Genomic DNA, 22,145 nt, shown 5'->3' on the forward strand with positions numbered 1-22,145 from the left:
ATTTGCCAGGGTTTATATATACATATATACATATACATATACATATACATATACATATACATATACATATACATATACATATACATATACATATACATATACATATACATATACATATACATATACATATACATATACATATAGAGGAACAAACAGTCACTACCACATGCTTCTCCCAGAAGAAGGAAGCTGAAGCCACCAGCCTGATGATGATGGATGGGATTTCGTCGAAACGTTGCTTTTACACCTTCAATTCTACGTGGGGAAAAACCCGAATAACCAAAGATCCACATACATATACATATACATATACATATACATATACATATACATATACATATACATATACATATTAATATACATATACATATTCATATACATATACATATTCATATATATATACATATAGATATATAAAGCTTTACAAATGGAAAATAGACAAATAGTTGATTTAAGCACAAGAAATCTATCTATCTATCTATCTATCTATCTATCTATCTATCTATCTATCTATCTATCTATCTATCTATCTATCTATCTATCTATCTATCATATCTCTTTATCTCTCTGTCTCTGTGCCCACCTGTGCCTCTGTCTGTCTGTCTGTCTGTCTGTCTCTCTCTCTCTCTCTCTCTCTTGTCTCTTGCCTATCATCTATCTAGCAAATTGTATATGGCTGCCTTTCTACCAAAGGAACTCTGAATATACATACAGATAGATAGATAGATAGATAGATAGATAGATAGATAGATAGATAGATAGATAGATATAGATATAGATAGATATAGATATAGATATACAGTAGATATAGATATAGATAGATAGATAGATATACATAGATATAGATATATAAAGCTTTACAAATGGAAAATAGACAAATAGTTGATTTAAGCACAAGAAATCTATCTATCTATCTATCTATCTATCTATCTATCTATCTATCTATCTATCTATCTATCTATCTATCTATCTATCTATCTATCTATCCATCCATCTATCTATCTAACTATCTATCTATCTATCATATCTCTTTATCTCTCTGTCTCTGTACCCCCTTGTGCCTCTCTCTGAAGTAGCCGAAGGACCACTCGGGACGACAGGCTAGTTAACAACAGGTTTATTAGAAGCAAGGCAAACATAGAATAACTTGTTCGGCTTTTATAGCCGGCAGCTGGTAGCGAGGACCAATCAGAGGTGTTTCTTTTGGCGCCGTGTCAGGCAGGGACCAATCCGCGTTGTCTTCTGTTGACAGCTCCGGCTTCCGCGTGGTTTGGTGTTTTGACAGCCGCGAGCTGTCAGAGGTTGCGCCTGCGCTGTGCGGTGGACGCTTTGACAGCTCAGGCTTCCTCATGGTCCGGAGTTTGACAGCCGCGAGCTGTCAGTGGTGGCGCCTGCGCTGTGCGGGGAACTTTGACAGCTGTCAAAGTTCCCGCGTTTTTTCCTGTCAGATGGCTTTATGTTTATACACTTTGATGATGCAGTATTATTTGTATTGTTAACATATATACACATCAATTAAAGGATTGTTTACATATATAACACACCCCTTACCCCTCCCCTGGTGCATTTCTTTCCTCTTGGATGTTTGAACCTGCCCACTGATAGTCTTTTAGGTAGGTGGGTGGTTTTCGATTTCTGGTTGAGCGGCGAAGGGGTGGAGGGTGGTCTGGTTCTGGTTCTTCATTTTGGTGTTCCTCTTCCTGGTTAGGTATCATTTCCGGTGGGGGTTGTATGTCGGCACTGGTTGGTCGCTCAGAATTGTATGGTGGTTGTCTGGGTCTGAGCTGGTCAATATGGCGGCGTATGTTGCCCTGTGCCTGCGTAGCTATAAGGTATGAGATGGGCCCTGTTTGTTTTATTACTGTCCCTTGGACCCACTTGTTTTTATCTGTGTATGATCGTGCCCAAATCAATTGACCTGGGTTAAGTGTGCGGGCGGGGTGGGGGTGCTGTTTTTCTTCCGGGTATGTGTCAGGGTGCAGTCTGTCGAGACGTGTTATTAGCCTCCTCCCCCATCTTAATTCCGCCGGAGATTTGCCGGTTGTAGCGCATGGAGTTGTGTGTTGTGATAAGAGGAACTGGCTGAGTCGCCTCTGCCAATTCCCTTTAACGAATTTTTTCAACGCTTCTTTTGTGGATCGTACCATAATTTCAGCCATTCCGTTCGACGATGGGTGGAACGGCGCCGACGTGACCAGCCTAATACAATTCTTCATAGCGAAGATCTGAAATTCACGAGAGGTGAATTGAGGTCCGTTGTCGGAAACTATGGTGTCAGGTAGGCCGTGTGTAGCGAATATTTTTCGTAAGGCTTGAATAGTGGCTTCGGATGTTGTTTTTCTAAGGGGTGTGACTTCCAGCCATTTTGAATAGCTGTCCACTACAATTAAGAAACTTTGGCCCTGGATAGGTCCTGCAAAATCTATATGTATACGTGACCAAGGGTTCCTTGTAGTCTCCCATTTATGGATTGGTGCTTGGGGTGGTTCATTTCTGGTCTCTTGACAGGTATAACACCCACCCACATACTTTTCAATTTGTTTATCTATGCCTGGCCACCACACATAACTTCTAGCCATCGCCTTCATTTTTACAATTCCAGGGTGTCCTTCATGTAAAATGTGTAATGTTTGGTCTATGTTTTTCTCTGGTATGATGACCCTATTTCCCCACAGCAGGCATCCTCTATGTGTTGAGATCTCATTTTTTCTGTTATAATAAGGTTGGAATTGGGGTTGTGGGTTTTGAGCTGGCCACCCTGTTGTGGCCCACTTGAGGACTCTGGCGAGTGTCTTATCTTTGGCTGAATTATTAGCTATAATGTTTGCAGTCAGGGGGCATTCTGGAAGTTGGGAGATTGCTAAAATCTGGCTGGCTGGGGCTGGGTCTGAGTCCCTGGTTTGTATGGGCAGTCTGCTGAGGCAGTCAGCATGTCCCAATTCCTTACCTGGTTTATGTATTAGCTGATAGGAATAGGCTGCTAAGAATGTTGACCATCTTAAAATTCTCGGTGAGAGAATTTGTGGAGTAGTTTTATTCCAAGTGAATATGCCTAGCAGGGGTTTGTGATCCGTAAATATAGTAAATGGTCTTCCATACAGGTAATCGTGAAATTTTTTGACCCCTGCTACTATCGCTAGGGCTTCCCTGTCAATTTGTGCATAGTTTCTTTCAGCTTTGGTCAGAGTGCGTGAATAGAAGGCTATGGGTCTTTGTGTACCGTCCTTGAATAGGTGACTTAAGACAGCCCCGATTCCATAGGGCGAGGCATCGCAAGCGATGCATATTGGGGTGTCCTCTCTGAAAAGGGTGATAGTTGAACTGTGGCAGATAATCTTTTTTAACGATTGGAAGCTATTCTCATGTTCTTTGGTCCAGGACCAAGTTGTGCCCTTGTCTAGGAGCCTGTGCAGAGGCTCCGCAATAGTGGCTTTATGGGGGATGAAGGCGTGGTAAAAGTTTAACAGTCCTAGAAAGGATTGAAGCTCTTGCTTATTCCTAGGGCTGGGTGCGGTCTGGATAGCCTGAAGTTTTTCAGAGGTGGGGTGGATGCCCTGGCTGTCTATTTTGTACCCTAGGAATTCAGTGGATGTGACTCCAATAGAGCACTTTTCCTGCTTAAGTTTGAGGCCGGCTTCTCTGAGCCGGCTCAGCACAGCTGACAGCCTGTCAGCTAAGTTCGCTTCGTTTTCTCCGGCGATGAGAACATCGTCGAAATAGGGGCAGACCCCGGGTATTCCTTTCAGGGTCTTCTCCATGATACCCTGAAATATACCCGGGGCCGCCGATATGCCAAATTGGAGCCTCTTTACCTTAAAGGCACCGCGGTGGGTGACAATTGTCTGGGCCTCCGCGGTGTCATCAGTGACAGGCAGTTGCAAATACGCCTGCGTGAGATCAAGCTTGGCGAAATGGGCGCCAGAGCGGATGGAAGCAAATACGTCCCTTACCGCTGGCACTGGGTAAGCATGGGGGCTGAGGGCTAGGTTGACTGTCGCCTTATAATCAGCGCACACTCTCACTTCACCATTAGGTTTGATTGGGGTGACAATAGGGGTCTCCCAGGTTCCCCCTTCTGTTGGCTCAAGCACCCCTAGTCCTACGAGGCGATCAAGTTCGTTTTCAATTTTTCCTTTGAGGGCAAAGGGTACCCTCCTGGCTCTTATTTTAATTGGTTGGATTGCTGGGTTTAACTGCAAGGAAATGGGGGGACCCGTATATTTTCCTAAAGTGCCATCGAAAACGTCGGCGTACTTATCGCAAACGGCTTCTAGGCTGGGTGCTTGAATGGAGTTAACCCCCGTTAGGGCGATGCCTAGTGAACTGAACCAGTTTAGCCCTATCAAGTTGGTACGGTTCCCTGGCGTGACTAAAACCTCCAGGGGACCCTTGAACCCCTTGTACTGCACCACGACCTTGGCTTTCCCTTCCAATGGAATGGGGGTTTTCTGGAAGTCCGCTAGGTGTACCTGAGTTTGTTTCAGAGGAATTTGTCCTCGGCCTTTCTGACAGATCTCCTGATAGGTTGTCAGCGAAATTAAGGAGACTGCTGACCCTGAATCTACTTCCATGTGGCAAGGCACCCCCTGAATTTTGACCCAAACCTTAACCTTGGAGCTTATGCTGTTTACCCTGTCTATTGTCTCTACCAGGGGCCCTGGTGGGGTTTCCCTGCTGGCCTGGGCAGCCGGCCTACCTGGGGAATTTGCCTCCACCTCATTGATGTTGTCCCGGCCCTTGCTGCGGCACACCGGCTTGATGTGACCAGTCTTCCCGCAGTTGTGGCATTTCGCGTTCCTAAAACGGCAGCTTCCTCGGGCATGGTTGCCCCCGCAGCTGGCACAGGCGGCTCGTTGCTCGTAACGCGATGGTGGCGGTGGGGGGTTCCTGGACCCACGGCGGTCCGACGTGTTGCCTCTCCTTGGCTGCCGGTGCTCCATTCTGCGCTGTAGGGCTTCTCCATTGGTGAAGTCCACCGACTCTCCGCTGTCGCTGAAGGTCGCGCTTTCTTGGTAGACGGTCGCAGGGGTCTCTGGGGTCGTGTTCGTCGGCTTCTTCTTGTGGCTGTGTTCGTATGCCATGATCTCTCTGGTCAGCTCTGCCAGGTTCATGTCGGGTTTGGACGTCAGTTTCTTCTGTAGCCTCTCGTCCCTCAGACCGATCACCACCTGGTCTCTGATGCGGTCTTCCAGGTCGGGGAAACAGCAGTTCCGTGCGGCATGTCTGACCCCAGCGATGAACTCGTTGGCGGGCTCGTCCTGCCGTTGTTTCTTCTGTGCGAATTGCACCCGCCAGTACAGTTCTGAACGAGCCGGCATGTAGTACTTGTTCAGCTGGTCCACTAGGTCCGCGTAGGAGACTTCAGTGATGGGCACCGGGCTGAACAAGCCGACGGCTGCATCATACACCGGGGGTCCGCTGATGTACAGCAGAGCTGCGGCCTTTGCTCGGTCGTCAGTGATTTTACTGACGAGGAGGAATCCCTCGACTTGGCCGAGGTGTGATTGCCATCTTTCGGGATGGCGGGTATCAAACTCCCTCACACGGCCGAAGTTTGCCATGTCGTCCGGTCCTGGGTTGCTCCGCTGGAAGTTAAAACTTCCGTGACAGCTCTTGCCGGGAACTCTCTTCCACGGCCGTGACTTCAGCTCCGGAGCAATCCCACCCTCGTCGCCAATGAAGTAGCCGAAGGACCACTCGGGACGACAGGCTAGTTAACAACAGGTTTATTAAAAGCAAGGCAAACATAGAATAACTTGTCCGGCTTTTATAGCCGGCAGCTGGTAGCGAGGACCAATCAGAAGTGTTTCTTTTGGCGCCGTGTCAGGCAGGGACCAATCCGCGTTGTCTTCTGTTGACAGCTCCGGCTTCCGCGTGGTTTGGTGTTTTGACAGCCGCGAGCTGTCAGAGGTTGCGCCTGCGCTGTGCGGTGGACGCTTTGACAGCTCAGGCTTCCTCATGGTCCGGAGTTTGACAGCCGCGAGCTGTCAGTGGTGGCGCCTGCGCTGTGCGGGGAACTTTGACAGCTGTCAAAGTTCCCGCGTTTTTTCCTGTCAGATGGCTTTATGTTTATACACTTTGATGATGCAGTATTATTTGTATTGTTAACATATATACACATCAATTAAAGGATTGTTTACATATATAACACACTCTCTGTCTGTCTGTCTGTCTGTCTGTCTCTGTCTCTGTCTCTGTCTCTGTCTCTGTCTCTGTCTCTGTCTCTCTGTCTCTGTCTCTCTCTCTCTCTCTCTCTCTCTCTCTCTCTCTCTTATCTCTCGCCTATCATCTATCTAGCAAATTGTATATGGCTGCCTTTCTACCAAAGGAACTCTGAATGGCAAACAAGGATAAAAACATAATACAATTTTCAAATCATTTTGTAAAAGACAAAGTTGAAGCTCCAGTACAAACAATCATATCTATCATATTCCACACTGAATATGCCAAAGGTCATTAACATTCTGGCCCCAGTGCTTTGGGGAAAAGCAGGTCTTCACCATCATCCTGATGGCCAGTAGGGTTGGGGCCATTTGTATCATATAAGTGAGAAGCTTGTTTGCAGTAGAATTATGTCAGCTTTAACTTTCTCTATATCCCTCAATATAAATATCTCTCCCAGGAGAAAGTTATAGGATAAAAATGTATTGAAAAAAAAAGCATTTAGATGGAATTGGAATCAAACACAGTTAGGTTAGTACATGTTATCATTTATGAAGAAGTCCTAAAATATATTTATTTATTTATTTCAGTTGGTATCATTAATGCCGCTAGAAATGACCTGAAATAATTGATTGAACTTTGTGTGTATTTTCCTCTACAAAGTTCAGGGCTTACTGTAAACACATTGCTTCTTATTCTTTGGCAAGGCTGTCCTTGACTTCCCTTGTCCTTCTTCCCATTCTGCTAACACACAAAGAAAACATATGTCCCAAAATTTTGTGTTTCACTTATGCATTTCCTGGTTCTCTCCCTAAATCTGGAGCAAGTTCACAGCAATTCAGACCCAATGGAAAGGACTCACCATCCCTATGACTTTCATCCTTGATCTAGGGCAGGGGGTGTCAAACTGCCGGCCCGCGGGCCGGAGCGTCACGGAGAAACCGCACCCATCCCATTTTCAGCAATGGGAAAAAGTTCCGATACATTGCGCGACATCACGTGACGTCGCGAGTTTGACATGCCTGATCTAGGGGGTTAAAATAAACAAGAGATTCCCCCCCCATCTGACACAGCAATAAGGTAAAGGTAAAGGTTCCCCCGCACATGTGTGCTAGTCGTTTCTGACTCTAGGGGCCGGTGCTCATCTCCGTTTCAAAGCCGAAGAGCCAGCGCTTGTCCGAGGATGTCTCTGTGGTCATGTGGCCGGCATGACTAGATGCCAAGGGCGCACGGAACGCTGTTACCTTCCCACCGTAGTGGTCCCTATTTTTCTACTTGCATTTTTACTTGCTTTCGAACTGCTAGGTTGGCAGAAGCTGGGACGAGTAACAGGCGCTCACTCTGTTACGCGGCACTCGGGATTCGACCTGCCAAACTGCCGACCTTCCGATCGACAAGCTCAGCGTCCTAACCCACTGAGCCACCGCGTCAATACCTGTTACCTATTGTGATCAGAAATGATCCTGAATGAATAAGCTATTGGTCTGGTTCGAGTGGTCATTCCAAAGTTCTCATTTTATATTTTCCTTTTGTTTCTTTTCTACAAGGCTCTTTTGACATAGGATACATTTGTTCATTGGAAACTGTACTTTGCAACTGAGGATGAAAAGACAAATGATGTTAACATAGTTTTTTAAAAACTGAATGAGGCCAATATACTTGTCATTATAGAAAATAGAAATTTCCCAAACTGCTCTAAAGTAACTCAGGCAGGAAACATTCACCAGCTTGTAATTCTATTGATATATCCGCTTTACTACTTTCGATCCATCTGCCAAACCCACCTGCTTTTCAGATGGGTTATGTGCAATCTCTGTTAATGAGGAGCTACTATCTAATTCTACCCCCCCCCTTCCAGTTTTCCTGGAATAATATATATGTGTTTTTCTAAAAAAGAAAAAAAATGTTATTATGTGTATTAGTATGTCATGCTGCGTTAGTCTGAATTATACAGCAAGTAAAATACTGTATAAACAAATGTGCCAAAGACCATGTTTCCATATATGTACTATGATGGGTTGAAATGAGAAACATTTTATCCAACTTGAAAAGAAGAAATTCAGTTTCAACTAAACCATAATAAAATTTATTTTTATTAGGTATTTCCAAGTAAAGTGAGCAACACTGTTGGAAGAAAGTTTAAGCATTACCACACTTAAACAATTGCCTGATAGAATGAAAGATGCTTCTTATATTTGCATTGTGAGGATGCCATAAATAAATGAATGGATAAAATAAAAGGCAGAAACTTCCATTCAGGAGAATATGGAGGACAGGAGCACATATCAAGTGGGTCCTTGATTGACACTTTTCTCCAGTACTCTGAAATGGCATAAATCAGTGTTTCTCAACCTTGGCAATTTGAAAATGTGTAGACTTCAACTCTCAGAATTCCCAAGCCAGCAGTTTGCTGGCTGGGGAATTATGGGAGATGAAGTTCACACATCTTCAAGTTGCCAAAGTTGAGAAACACTGGCCTAAATCTTAATTTTTCTTCTTTGCATGGATTGTTTTAAGTAATTGACATTCCAGAAATACCCATAATTTTGATAAACTTCAAATATAATAAATCCATTCCTCTCAATGAAATATTAAAAATGGACCCCATTACATTCTTTCCTTAGAACATGAACTGATCTTTGCTTTCCAAAGATTATTGCGATTTTTTCCCCCGTTTGATTTTACTTTCATTGAAAATAATTGCATTTACAAGAAAGAGCTTAAGGGAAGGATGACTTATCCCTTCCTGTCTCCACTTCCATTCATATAACCCATCATATGGAAGAAAGAAAGAAGTAATTCTATATTCTCCTCAAACAATCTGGTATTTTTTTAAGCCAATGATAGATCCCAGACATATTTCTTGCATATTATTGCATGGGTCATTTAAGAGTCTTTGTTTAGAACCACAAGTAATATAGTTACATATTTAACAACCTTTAATAGTTATGTACACATACATAAACCAATTTAAGTCTGTTAGCCTTAAAAAGAGCTATCTTTGGTACAAATTAGCTCCACTAAAGACAAGGTGACCTACTTTGAGTAGCCATGAGTAGGAATGCACTCTTCGTCTACAAGTCATTCATTAATATATTAGTAAATCATCATGAACACAGAGGGACTTACTTCTAACTAATTATAAATAAAACTAGATTGCTGATCTTTATGCGAAGTACTTCTTGTTGAAAAATTACAATGCTGTTGCTGAACTGAAAGGCAGCAATGAATCCTTTAAAATTGAAATATATAACAGTGTTATCATAATTATTATACAATGATATCCATCATTTCAGAACTTTATAGTCCTTTCTCTGCCTTAAACATTCCCAATTAGGCCTTGCTGTGTACTAAAGGACAAGCTACTGCAATAGATCTGTACCGAAGTACAGTATGTCTGATTGATGCAACTATTCTGGATGGGAGAAAATTAGATTACAGAGATCAAGTGCATCAGTGCATGTTAAGCCCTCAGCTTATTAATTCATGCATATTATAGAACTCTTAGGAAAAGGTTCCTAACTGGAAGTGAAGACTCAGATGTTTTGTGAGTTTAGGGAAACCTTTCTCTCCAGGTTTGGTCTCAATTTCCTATCTAGTTACAATAGCTAATGAACTAGATGGATCAATAAGTTAAAAAGAAAACAGCTTCTTACGTTTTTATCGAGATGGCATAGAAATGTGTCCAATATTCTCTTTAGATTGTCAGGAAACCCAATCTAATGAGAAAGGACTTCTGGATATGGCTAAATGGATTGCACACCCAAATGAAAGTTGTGGGTCCTCTTGTTAAAATTGGGTAGAATCACACTCCTGGGCAAATACTGGGAGCAATGCTCTCCCTTGTGGACATTTCCTTCTCTTAGTCTTATCTAATAAAATATAAATAATTCAATGACAATAGTAGGCAATATGTATTAAATCATACTTTACCAATAAAAGACTTCACTAAACAAAGAGTAGTTCCTGACTCTTAAAAAAGACAGACAACCTTTTTTTTTTTTTGCAAAAGCACTCTCGTTGGCCATGGTTTGATTCAGCTGTGGGCAGTAAGCCATGATCAGGGTGAAAATCATGGATGGACATTCTTTTTAAGTAATGCTTCCAAAAATGCAGGGACTTCTACAGAAGTCCTTGCTTTTTAAATATTTCATTATTTGAAGAAAGAGAATGTGTCTGTCTGCTCAAGCTGTTTTTAACTATCGTTCTTGCTTCACCTAGACTCATTGATAGCTGGGCCCATACTGATGCATCATTCTGTGACAGCCTTAAAAACTTAGAAAGTGAGATTTAACCCTCCCTCTCCTACACTAGAGCCCCAATAAAATTGTCCCATCTAAGTTGCCTTTTGTCACGGGCCTTTGCTGAAGAAGACTTCGTAGTTGTAGATTCCCAGAGTTACTCAGAGGCCTTGGGAAGTCAATGACTCAGAGTTACTACAAAGGGTGGAACTCAAAACTTCGATTTTCCAGAAGATAGGGTGACAAGATTGAAAAATAAAATCATAACAGTTTTTTTTAACAAAAGATCATTCTAACAAAATATAAGAACTTCCTGATAATAACAACAAATAGTCTGAAATACCGAGGGTCGGAAGACTGATTTTTCTCAGATTCTTAAAAGCGATAAAATTCTGTATTTTTGCTCCTACTTATTATATTTTGTGTCTTAAACTTGAAGAACACAATATAAAACTTACTGAAAATAATTAATAAATCACTTGAAGATTCTTTAAGGGAAAAAAATCACAACTCAACCTATTGAACAAAAATAAATATATCTTTTCGCCTGCTAGTCTTCTACTACTACTTTTTTCTTCTACTAGGAGAAAAAATTTTTTCCCTTCTATTTCTTTGTTTTTTAAAAAATACGCTTTTAAACAATTTGTGTTGTTAAGCGTATTTACCTTTTTGCATAGTTCTGGGAAATACAATATGTTTGATCCATTTTTAGAGCTGATTATTGTAATAACCTGCTAAGGAGCTAAGCAAACAAACAAATATCCACAAAAGGACAATATATAGAACAAGCAAGAATTTGGAAAGTAGTTGTTATCTAAAGAAGCATTTTTTTCTTTCCTTAAATTAACCTGCCTGTGCAAAACATACATGTATTTTGAATTACCAGTTTGAGATAGCATTAGTGAAATGGTTTTATGATATTTCTTTGTTATCCTTCTGACTTCAACTCTGGCTCAGAAATGCAATTAATTCGGCAACTTGTGTTTAGTAGTGGATGCCATTCAAGCTGCGGCTGCTTATGGGGTAGTTAAAAGGATAAAATCAAGTAGTCATTCTACTAATCCCTTTACAAGGAAACAGCTTTCTGCATAAAAAGTAGAACTTATGTGGTCATTAGCAGATGCTACATCAAGCAACCCAAAATATACACATTTAAATTCTTAAGCACAATCTATGAACACTACACAGATGGTTTCCAAGAAACTGTACCTAAATTGATTACGATAAAAATGATCTGCTGCAATTGTTTCTGTCAAAAGGGAGAACAGAATTTGTCCCAATGTGTCGCTCTGCCCACTCATGCAGAGAACCCAGCTGCTGGGACAGATGTTGCTCTAAGCACTTTATTTTAGGGTCATTAAAATGGTTACAGGGGTTAGTCATTCATTGTTTTATAAATTGTGCTTACTAGCTGAGCTCAACAGACGCGCTGTAAAAAGTTCTTTGTGGTTGATCAGAAGAAAGTTGTCTTCCAGAGCCACATCTTCCAAAAGCAGTTCTTTTTTTAAAAAAAGTGGTGATTAAAAAAAGGTAATGCACCAAAAGGGGGCGATCGTTGTTTTACAGAGTTAGCCAAGTTGGGTTACTTTTATTTTTAAACCATTTGTTAGAAGAATAATTTGGGGGTTCTGTGAGCTGGGGCTGCTCAAGAACTAATCAAAAATGAAATCCAGACATATAATGAGAAAGGAGATGCATTTATTCCCCAAAGCAAAGAGGTTTGTTTTGGGGGGGATTGGCTACAGAGAAAATGGGGTACAGAGACTTGGTTTCATAGGGAGATAGGTCCTTGGTATGGACTCATGGTTTGTGTACCTGCTGGTTCTTTGTCAAAATATATTGACTAATTTTGACTTTACCAAAAGGTAATTGTCCTTCCTGTGCAGATTTTTTTTAAAAATTTTATTTGTATACCGCCCTTCTCCCGAAGGACTCAGGGCGGTAAACAGGGCAAACATATAAAAATACAAAATACAAAAATTAAAAAAGAATTAAACGAGATGCCCAAGTTACAACAATAGGTTAAAATACATTTAAAACAACAATAAAATCCAAACCCATCCCCCATCAGGCCAGGCCGGCTTGTTCGAACAAATAAGTCTTCAGATCGCGTCGGAAGGAGCGAAAGTCAGGCGCCATCCGGAGCTCAACCGGCAAACGATTCCATAAATCCGGGGCACCCACAGAGAAGGACCTCCCCCTGGGGTGTCACCAGACGCCATTCTCTGACCGGTGGCACCCTGAGGAGGCCCTCTCTGTGGGAACGCACTGGGCGGAGGGAAGTTGACGCTGGCAGCAGGTGATCCCTAAGGTACTCCGGACCCATGCCATGTAGGGCCTTGAAAACCATTACCAGAACCTTGAATCTCACCCGGAAGACAACTGGGAGCCAATGCAGCTCACGGAGCAAAGGTGTAACATGGGAGTATCAGGAGACTTCCAACACAACTCTCGCGGCTGCATTCTGTACCAGTTGGAGCCTCCGAATGGTCCTCAAGGGCAGCCCCATGTAGAGAGCATTGCAGTAGTCTAAACGAGAGGTCACAAGCGCATGAGTGACCGTGCGCAGGGCATCCCGGTCTAGATAGGGCCGCAACTGGTGCACCAGGCGAACCTGGGCGAAGGCCCCCCCCTAGTCACAGTTATTATGTGGTCTTCCAAAGAAAGCTGTGAATCTAGGAGGACTCCCAAGTTGCGAGCCCTATCTACGGGGGGTAATAGCTCACCCCCCATAGAAAGAGATGGAATGTTCTGAATATCCCGAGATGCCGTTACGCACAGCCACTCAGTCTTGTCAGGGTTGAGTTGAAGCCTGTTCCTCCCCATCCAGACCCGAACTGCTTCCAGGCAACGGGACATCATGTCGAGGGCATCACTGGGGTGGTTTGGGGTCGAAATAAAAAGCTGGGTATCATCAGCATACTGATGATACCCAACTCCAAAACCACGAATGATCTCACCCAACGGTTTCATGTAGATGTTGAACAGGAGAGGCGAGAGGACCGACCCCTGAGGAACTCCACAAACAAGAGGCCTCGAGGTCGACCTCTGCCCCCCTGCCAACACCGACTGCGAACGTCCCAGGAGATAGGAGGAGAACCACTGAAAAACTGTGCCTCCCACTCCCAATCCCCTGAGACGCCGCAGCAGGATACCATGGTCGATGGTATCGAAAGCCGCGGAGAGGTCTAATAGGACTAGGACAGAGGAATATCCCCTGTCCTGGGCCCTCCAGAGATCATTCACCAGAGCGACCAATGCCGTCTCCGTGCTGTACCCGGGTCTGAAACCCGATTGGTACGGGTCTAGATAATCCGCTTCATCCAGAACCAGAGGGAGCTGATGCGCCACCACACTCTTGAGGTACTCATGCCCTAGACTTTGATCCTGGGGTACGTGTGAAATCTGGAAAGGAAGAGCACCCTCAGATATGTAAATACTTCCCTAAGGGTAGATTTATAATGAGGGGATCTGGTGCCTTCCTTTATCTGGAGGGGATTCCTGCCTCCTCAATGGAGCCAGTCAGGTGCTAAAATAAAGGGGGGGGGAAAGCAGATCAGAGGCCTTTTAACCTCCAACATTATCTATATGTATCTCAATATCTACAAATATTGTTCTGTTGATGTCTGCTTGTGCTACCACTCTATTTCTCTTTATATAGATATTATTTCATTACCCATTAATAATGTGGGCTTTTGGAAGTAGCATCTTCCTGGACAATCTGTTTTACAAGAGTTAGAAAATGGAATTGCCTGATAACAGAGGTTTCAGATGGATCCATTAAAACAAGTGGGCTTATTAGCAGGTGGTGCCTAGTCAGGCTTCACTTTGAAATAATTGGCTAAAATCTTTCAGTGCTGGCAGGTTTTTTGCTTTCCTTCTAATTAAAAATGGACTCCTAGCGCAAATATTATTGAGGCACTTAAGATGCCAACGAGAAACTGAAATATGGTAAAATTGGGTTTGAAGAAAAGATGCAAAGTTGATAGATGCAGCCCTCTTCTTTTTATAGTCTTATTTTAGGCACTTGGTTCCAAACTAAGTTGCCATTGAAATCAGTGGGGCATCTGAAAATCAAGCATAAGAACAAATACCACGGTGAAGTAATTTATGAGTTTTGTATTAACAATATTTAAACTTTAAAGATCCAGTTGTTAACATATATCACTAGACAGGGTTAAAGGCCCAGTGGAAAATGGGTGCTTTTAAAGCCTGGCACCCCACTGGGGAGAAAGCTAGCTTGGTGTAGTGGCTAAGGTATCTGGCTAGAACATGGGTGGACAACTATGGCCTTTTACAACCTTTGGACTTTGACACCCAGAATTCCTGATCCCGGGCATAGACTTCTGGGAGTCAAAGTCCACAGGTCATAAAGGGGCCATAGTTGCTCACCCCTGGGCTAGAACCTGGGAGACTGTGAGTTGTAGACCCTGTGTTAGGCACAAAGCCAGCTGTTTGATCGTGGGTCAGTCACATTCTCTCAGTCCTGGGAACTGTGATGAAAGCATCACCCCTATGTTACATGCATTGAACTATAGTAGCAGGAAAGGGGCAAGTGATGGAACATATGATGATCCCATGAGAAAGGTCTTGGGATGAATGTGCTTGCATCCAGCACTGGGAGAGGGTGAAGTTTATCTTATGGTATCACCCCTAGCATATTGTTGTGTTTTTGTGTGGTTAGATGCATATGCATATGCTCTTATGACCTAGTTGTTTTTTTAAAAAAAATCAGCCAAGGTTACTTAATCTAAGCACGGACATTTATAGATTTGCAGTTAGTCTGAATGAAAAGAAAAAAAATCTTTATTTTAATTTCCCCATAACACCGGTACATTTTTACAATCTATTTCAAACTGATTTTTAAATGACATAATGAAAGACTGATAAATAAGAATCCACATGGTCAAAGTTTAATGCTGGGTTTAAAAACCGAGCAGTTTGCTATTACAATGATAATACATTTTTGTAAAAATAGGTTTTCTTTTCTCTCATCTTTTCTCCTTACTGCTTTTATTTTTTAACATTGTTGTTTTTTTATTCTTTTTTTTCCTGACTAAATCTAATCCAAATTCAGTTTGAATATATTCATTTAAAACTATACAACTCATGCCCTGTTAGATCATTTCAGAGATACTTTGCTACTTAAATAGAGGACCAGAATTACTATAATGGGGGGGGGGGAAACAACCAGTGGGAGTGAGAACAATTTCTGACTTCCTGCCAGCTTCCCCCCTGAGTGTCCTAATGGGAAGCTGGAAATAAGCATAATAAATCTATCTTCTACTTCCTTCCTTCCTTCCTTCCTTCCTTCCTTCCTTCCTTCCTTCCTTCCTTCCTTCCTTCCTTCCTTCCTTCTCCACATCTAGGTTCTTCTCCTAGAAAAATCATAGGGAGGGAGACAGTAATATATTTCTTTTCTTCCTGTTCTTACATAAGGACATCATTACATAATTGATGAATACTGGGTGCAATTCCTAAATTGTTCTAAACAGTTAACTTAGTGTGTTCTAAGAGCTGTTTTATAAAGAATTAGGTAAAGGTAAAGGTTCCCCCGCACATGCGTGCTAGTCGTTTCCGACTCTAGGGGCCGGTGCTCATTTCTGTTTCAAAGCCAAAGAGCCAGCGCTTTTCCGAGGACGTCTCCGTGGTCATGTGGCTGGCATGACTAGATGCCAAAGGCGCACGGAACGCTGTTACCTTCCCACCATAGTGGTCCCTATTTTTCTACTTGCATTTTTACGTGCTTTCGAACTGCTAGGTTGGCAGAAGCTGGGATGAGTAACAGGCGCTCACTCTGTTATGCAGCACTCAGGATTCGACCCACCAAACTGCCGATCTTCTGATTGACAAGCTCAGCGTCCTAACTCACTGAGCCACCGCGTCCCTTATAAAGAATTACTGTAGTATTATTTTGTAAAAAGCATGCTAATTCCTTTAGTACCAGAGGATTCTGAGTTGTCAGCCAAATAACTACCAGTAAGTGAAAATACTGTTACTCTGCACTTTTGATCAAATACATTGGTTGCAGTCCCACAAGTCATAAAAAATCATCATCAAATCCTGTTAAGCAGTTTGGCCACTTTACTTAACAAAAGGATAGCTCATACTCTTTTTCTGATTTGGATTTTCCCATAATAATCCTTAGCATTCTCATAAGGATCAAGACAGAATTACTGTGCTATTAGCCCCCATGCCTACCTATTCCCTAAGCTAGGAATACTTTCCAAGCCAACTATGACAGACTTATAGGGTGTGCCAATATGCTGATTCCAAGATGGCTTAAGACACCAAGTTTGCAGTAGACACAAACTGCATTTTGTAACCCAAGAAAGATGATTCACCAAGCAACATAAAATTATTTGCGGAAAATTAAAACTGCCTTCTTGTCTATTGAAACTTTGGAAGAAGTAGAGAGAAACCCCCCAGATAAGATGCCCAAATGGTGCATTACACTGTTCTGAAAATATATTTTAGGAATTTATCATGAATAATCTATAGAACATATGGCTATCCTAAAGAGATCCATCCAAATTGGATCTAAACCCTTCCTAGCTTAGCAAAAAGAACATGGCAGGTTTGCTGCTGAACAAACTACAGAACTTAATTTGGACAATTTTAATCCTCAACACTGGCACTACATGTAGTTTATATACATCCTGCTAAAGTGAACAACAAATCCCTTACAAGGGCGCTAAGTATTTCATATGTAAAAGAAATGAATTCATAATGATATTCATTCTGAAAAGTAAGTTCAGCTTACCATTTTTAAATACAACTGAAATGTACACTGTTTTCTTTGGTTTGGTTTGGTTCTTTTGTATTGTTTTGAATTAGGGAGTATCACAGGTGATTTGTGATTATATTTTCCAGATTTGACTACATTTTCTCCATACAGTAAATTTAGGAACTATGTTATCTGCTGGCATACTTGTTCTCTTTGAGAAAATGCTCTTATTTTCTTCCTTACATCAGTAATTCATATACTGTAGTACACAGAAGGAAAGGGAAAGGAAGAGATTAAGGGAACACAACTTTTTATTCAGTGTCCAACAGGCAAAGCAAAACAACAATGCTCATGAGTGTTACTCAAACATTATGCATATACTAAAATTTATTTTATTCTTTTTTAAAAATTGCACTTGTCAGGACCCACCTCAATCCACATCTTAGGAAATAAGAACTCTTGGATGCAAGTTTAGTCCAAAAGGAAAATGTTTACTAGGATGGAATCGATTGTGGCAATACAAGACGGAATCTAACAAAGTTACATTTCAATCCTATATAAAGCATTCCCATTTCAGCCCCTCCCCTCATCCATTTGGTCAGATGTTAGGCCCTTCCATGGGAAAGGGAACTCTCCTTGGTTTTATGGTTATTGCTTCCTTTTGTGTTCAAATGTTCCCTGTTGTTTGAAGATGCCTAAAGTCTATCCTCTCTCCCCCCCTTCGGAGAGATGGCAGAATCCCCAGAATAAGCACATTGTTCTACCTATACATTTATGAAATGTGATATAAATGGATTCTGACAGCACTGATATCAATAACCCCTCAGAAAAGTCTATTTTTAAAAAATAAAAATAAAAAAGTAATTTCCTTGCATCAAAGACACAAGTGATCAAATCATATTCTCTGCTGAATGCCTATATCTCTTCTCCCTAAATCTGGCTCAACTGCCTAATTATGGTGGGTAGGTGTCCTTGGGAAGGATGAATGGAAAATGCCAGGAGTGTATTTCAAGAGTATATATTCCCAGCACCTAAGGCAATATAGTCACCCTGTTGCTCAACTATAGTAAGATATGTATATAGGGAGCAGTGACATAGGAAGATGCTGGAAGATCATTTTACTGACAATAGCAAAAGCATCATTTCAAACTGTGTGGGAGAAGACAATGTTAAATCACTCAAGTATTTTTACCAAGAAAACCACATGGACAGAAAATATAAAATGATTGATGAGATAGGCCAGATGGCATTCAACATGCTACTGAGGAATTGCTGAGGGTTTTTCAAAGTACTAATGGTGTTTATGACATGGTTAGATTAAAGCCTTCAGGGCATCTAGTTGTTGATACTGTCATGCAGGAAAAGAAAATCAGAAGTTGTGAAGGCACAATTACAGTGGAACATGGAATGTAAGCTCAACACTGTAAAAGATTAAATAAATTGGCTACACATGGACATCTTTGGCATCAGCAAATTGAAAGGAATTAAAATTGGACCCTTTCAGTCAAAAGATTGCACTGTTTACTATTCAGGACATGGAAAAACAAAGAAGGGAAGACATTGTTTTTATACTTGTAAATGTATAGCAAGAAGACTACTCGGCTGCAATATAATGAATTAACAAAAAAGATCAGGGATGCATCAGGGACAGGGATGCATACAGAGAGGCCAGGGCAAATCTAAGAAGAGGCATTAGGATGGCAAAACAACAATACAAACAAAAGGTGGAGAACCACTTAGCGAATAACGATCCGAGGCAAGTATGGCAGGGACTGCAGCACTTAACCAATTATAAGGGCAGCACGAGGAGCATGGCAAACACCGATGCCTCATTGGCTGAGGAGCTGAATATCTTCTTCACCCGCTACGAGGTTAAAAGACCAGACCCCGTAGCCTTTGCTGGCCAGCCTTCTGACTCTCAGCCACTCACCCTGTGTGAACACCAAGTGAGAGCTGTATTGAAGGCTGTGAATCCCAGCAAAGCCGCAGGCCCAGATGGGGTGCTGGGGATAGTGGTCAGGAATTGTGCCGATCAATTAGCAGGGGTCCTGATAAGGATTTTTAACATCTCCTTGCAAACGGCATGTGTACCATCATGCTTGAAAGCAGCTACCATTGCCCCAGTCCCCAAGAAAACTGCAGTTGAGTGCCTGAATGACTACAGACCTATTGCATTAACGTCTGCAGTCATGAAATGCTTCGAAAGATTGGTTCTCCAACATCTTAGGACATGCCTCCCACTGGACTTTGATAAACTTCAATTTGCCTACAGGGGAAATAGGTCGACAGACGATGCCATAGCTACTGCTTTACACTCTGTAGCAAGTCATCTCGAGAGACCTGGAAGTTATGTCAGGATGCTTTTTGTTGACTACAGCTCGGCTTTCAACACCTTTTTGCTGAGCATTCTCATCGAGAAGCTGACTGACTTGAAATCCTCCCCCGCCATCTGCAATTGGATTCAAGACTTTCTTAGGGATCGGTTACAAACAGTGAGGGTCGGGTGTGCTTTGTCCACCCCCCTGAAGCTTTGCACCGGCACGCCACAGGGCTGTGTGCTTAGCCCCTACCTGTACTCTTTATACACTTATGATTGTGTATCATCTGACCCATCCACTGCAATAATCAAGTTCGCAGATGATACAACTGTGGTGGGTCTTATTACAGGTGGGGATGAGACAGCATATAGGGTGGAGGTACAAAAACTATCCATATGGTGTAGTAACAACAACTTGCACCTAAACATTGGCAAGACAAAAGAGATGGTGTTAGATTTCCAGAAAAAAAAGGAGAAACCTGCCGCACTTTACATCGGGGAGGACTGTGTGGAGAGAGTTTCCTCCTTTAAATTTCTGGGAGTCTACCTCTGTGAAGATCTGACCTGGAAAGTTAACACAACCCAGGTGGCTAGAAAGGCCCAACAGAGGCTTCACTTTCTTAGGGTCTTGTGGAAGAACAGGGTAGAACAACGGCTAATGACCATCTTTTACCGGTCTACTATAGAGAGCGTCCTCTCATATGGTATTGTGGTTTCGTATGCTGGTCTGACAGCCGCGGACAGGAAAGCATTACAGAGGGTAGTGAGCACAGCACAAGACATTGTGGGCTGTCCCCTGACACCACTGGATGACATCGCCAGGGCTCGTTGCCTTGGAAGAGTGAGGAAGATTCTCAGGGATGACTCACACCCTGGATGGTATCTCTTTACTCTCCTACCATCTGGTAGGAGATATAGGAATATAGCCAGCCGTACCAACAGGCTGAAAAATAGCTTTTATCCATGGGCTGTTAGGCTTTTAAATGGGATATAATCTCTGTGAACTTATGCAGAATTGACTTGGGAGGCCGGTGTGTGGTGTAGTTGGTTCACATAGTGTGGTGGGATGGAGGGTTTGTTGTCACTGTGTGTTGGGGGGAGAGAGCACGGGGGGGAGGCTCAGCTAATCTCAATGTACACATGTTGTACTTTGACAATAAAGGTTTATTATTTATTATCAATTGAGTAATCCTTTGGATGACGAATATCCACGTACATGCTCCAGACACTAATGCAGAAGTTAAGGAGGTTGATTAATTTTAGGATCAACCTTGAAAACCAACAGATTATACAAGCATAATATGAGTGTTTGTGGTTGGAGACCATGGCTGTGAAAACCAAACTGAAGCGGGAGAAAAATGTTTACAAATCAAGTTATTTCTTTACTATTAACAGTTTTCAAACAATCAAAATGACACATATGACACTCATATGCATGGTCATAATGAGATGAGGTAAAATACAATCAGGTTTATTATATTATTAGTTGAAAAAAGGAGAAGAGTTCAAAGATTACAGCAAAGACATGGCCAGGGGCTGACTGTGGAACAGACCATGAATTGCTCATGTGCAATTTCCAAATTAATCTAAAGTGGAAGAAGAAAACCAACCATTTTCCATGATATGATACCCACCGTGTTCAAGGAGAACATTGGGAATTTCTTTGAAGTTCTGAACCTCATTGATTTGGAACCAGAAAAACTGGAATGAAGTCAGAGATTATTGTAAGGATGAATGTGAAAAAAAGACTACCAAAAGTCAAGAAAAAGAAGAAAGTAACTGGGAGTCAGAACAATTGGCAGAAAATGCCAATAGGAAAAGTGTAGCCAAGAAAGACAAAGACCTCAGGAAGGCACTCAACAAAGAATTTAGTTCCCTGAATCCCATGCTTCTAGGATTTCCCTAATATTTTATTTGGCTTTATATAAAATATTAAGCTTCCCAGTTGAAACTTTGGTTGAATCTATCTCTCTAGCTCAGGGCTTTTCAACCAGTGGTACGGGTACCACCTGTGGTACATTGGCACCTGGCGGGTGGTACGCAACCATCCTAGAAAAGTGGTAGCGGGGGAGGGGAATGAGCTGAACTGGTGGCAGCACCGCACAAGCCTGAGCGAGAGATGGCTGGAGCTGCAGGGCTGTCAGGGGTCAGCGGAAGCACCAGGATCAGCATTTCTTTGAGGCTGTCAGGGCTCAGCGGAAGCACCAGGATCAGCAGCAGGCTCCAGCTGGAGCTCGGTGCTGATCCCAACATGTCTGCTGAGCCCAGAAGAAGCGTCGATCAGCTGGAATGTTGCAGCATCTCCAGGTGATTTAAATTCAAATGCTTGGCAACTGATTCATATTTATGACGTTCACAGTGTCCCAGGGTCATGTGAAGTAACCAAAACCTGCTGCAACCACCCAGCAGATGGAGGGGAATAAAAACCAAACACACCCCCAGCCCACCCCCACTGCCAATCCTCAACACAAATGCTCACAACAATGAAAACCTCGGACAGGAGGAAGAGCGCTGCTGGGCAGGCAGGCAGGTGTCTTGCTCGGCTATGGCTTGGGGGGCACTTTTTTAGTGCCATTGTAACTTCAAACAGTCACTAAGTGAACTGTTGTAAGCCGAGGACTACCTGTACTTCATCACTTTTTTCCAATTTTTGGAGGGGGCTCATCAGGTTTTTGACACCTTGCTAGGTGACTGGTGG

The sequence above is a fragment of the Vipera berus genome (assembly GCF_964194415.1).
Source record: "Vipera berus genome assembly, chromosome: 1".
NCBI classification, from domain to species: domain Eukaryota; kingdom Metazoa; phylum Chordata; class Lepidosauria; order Squamata; family Viperidae; genus Vipera; species Vipera berus.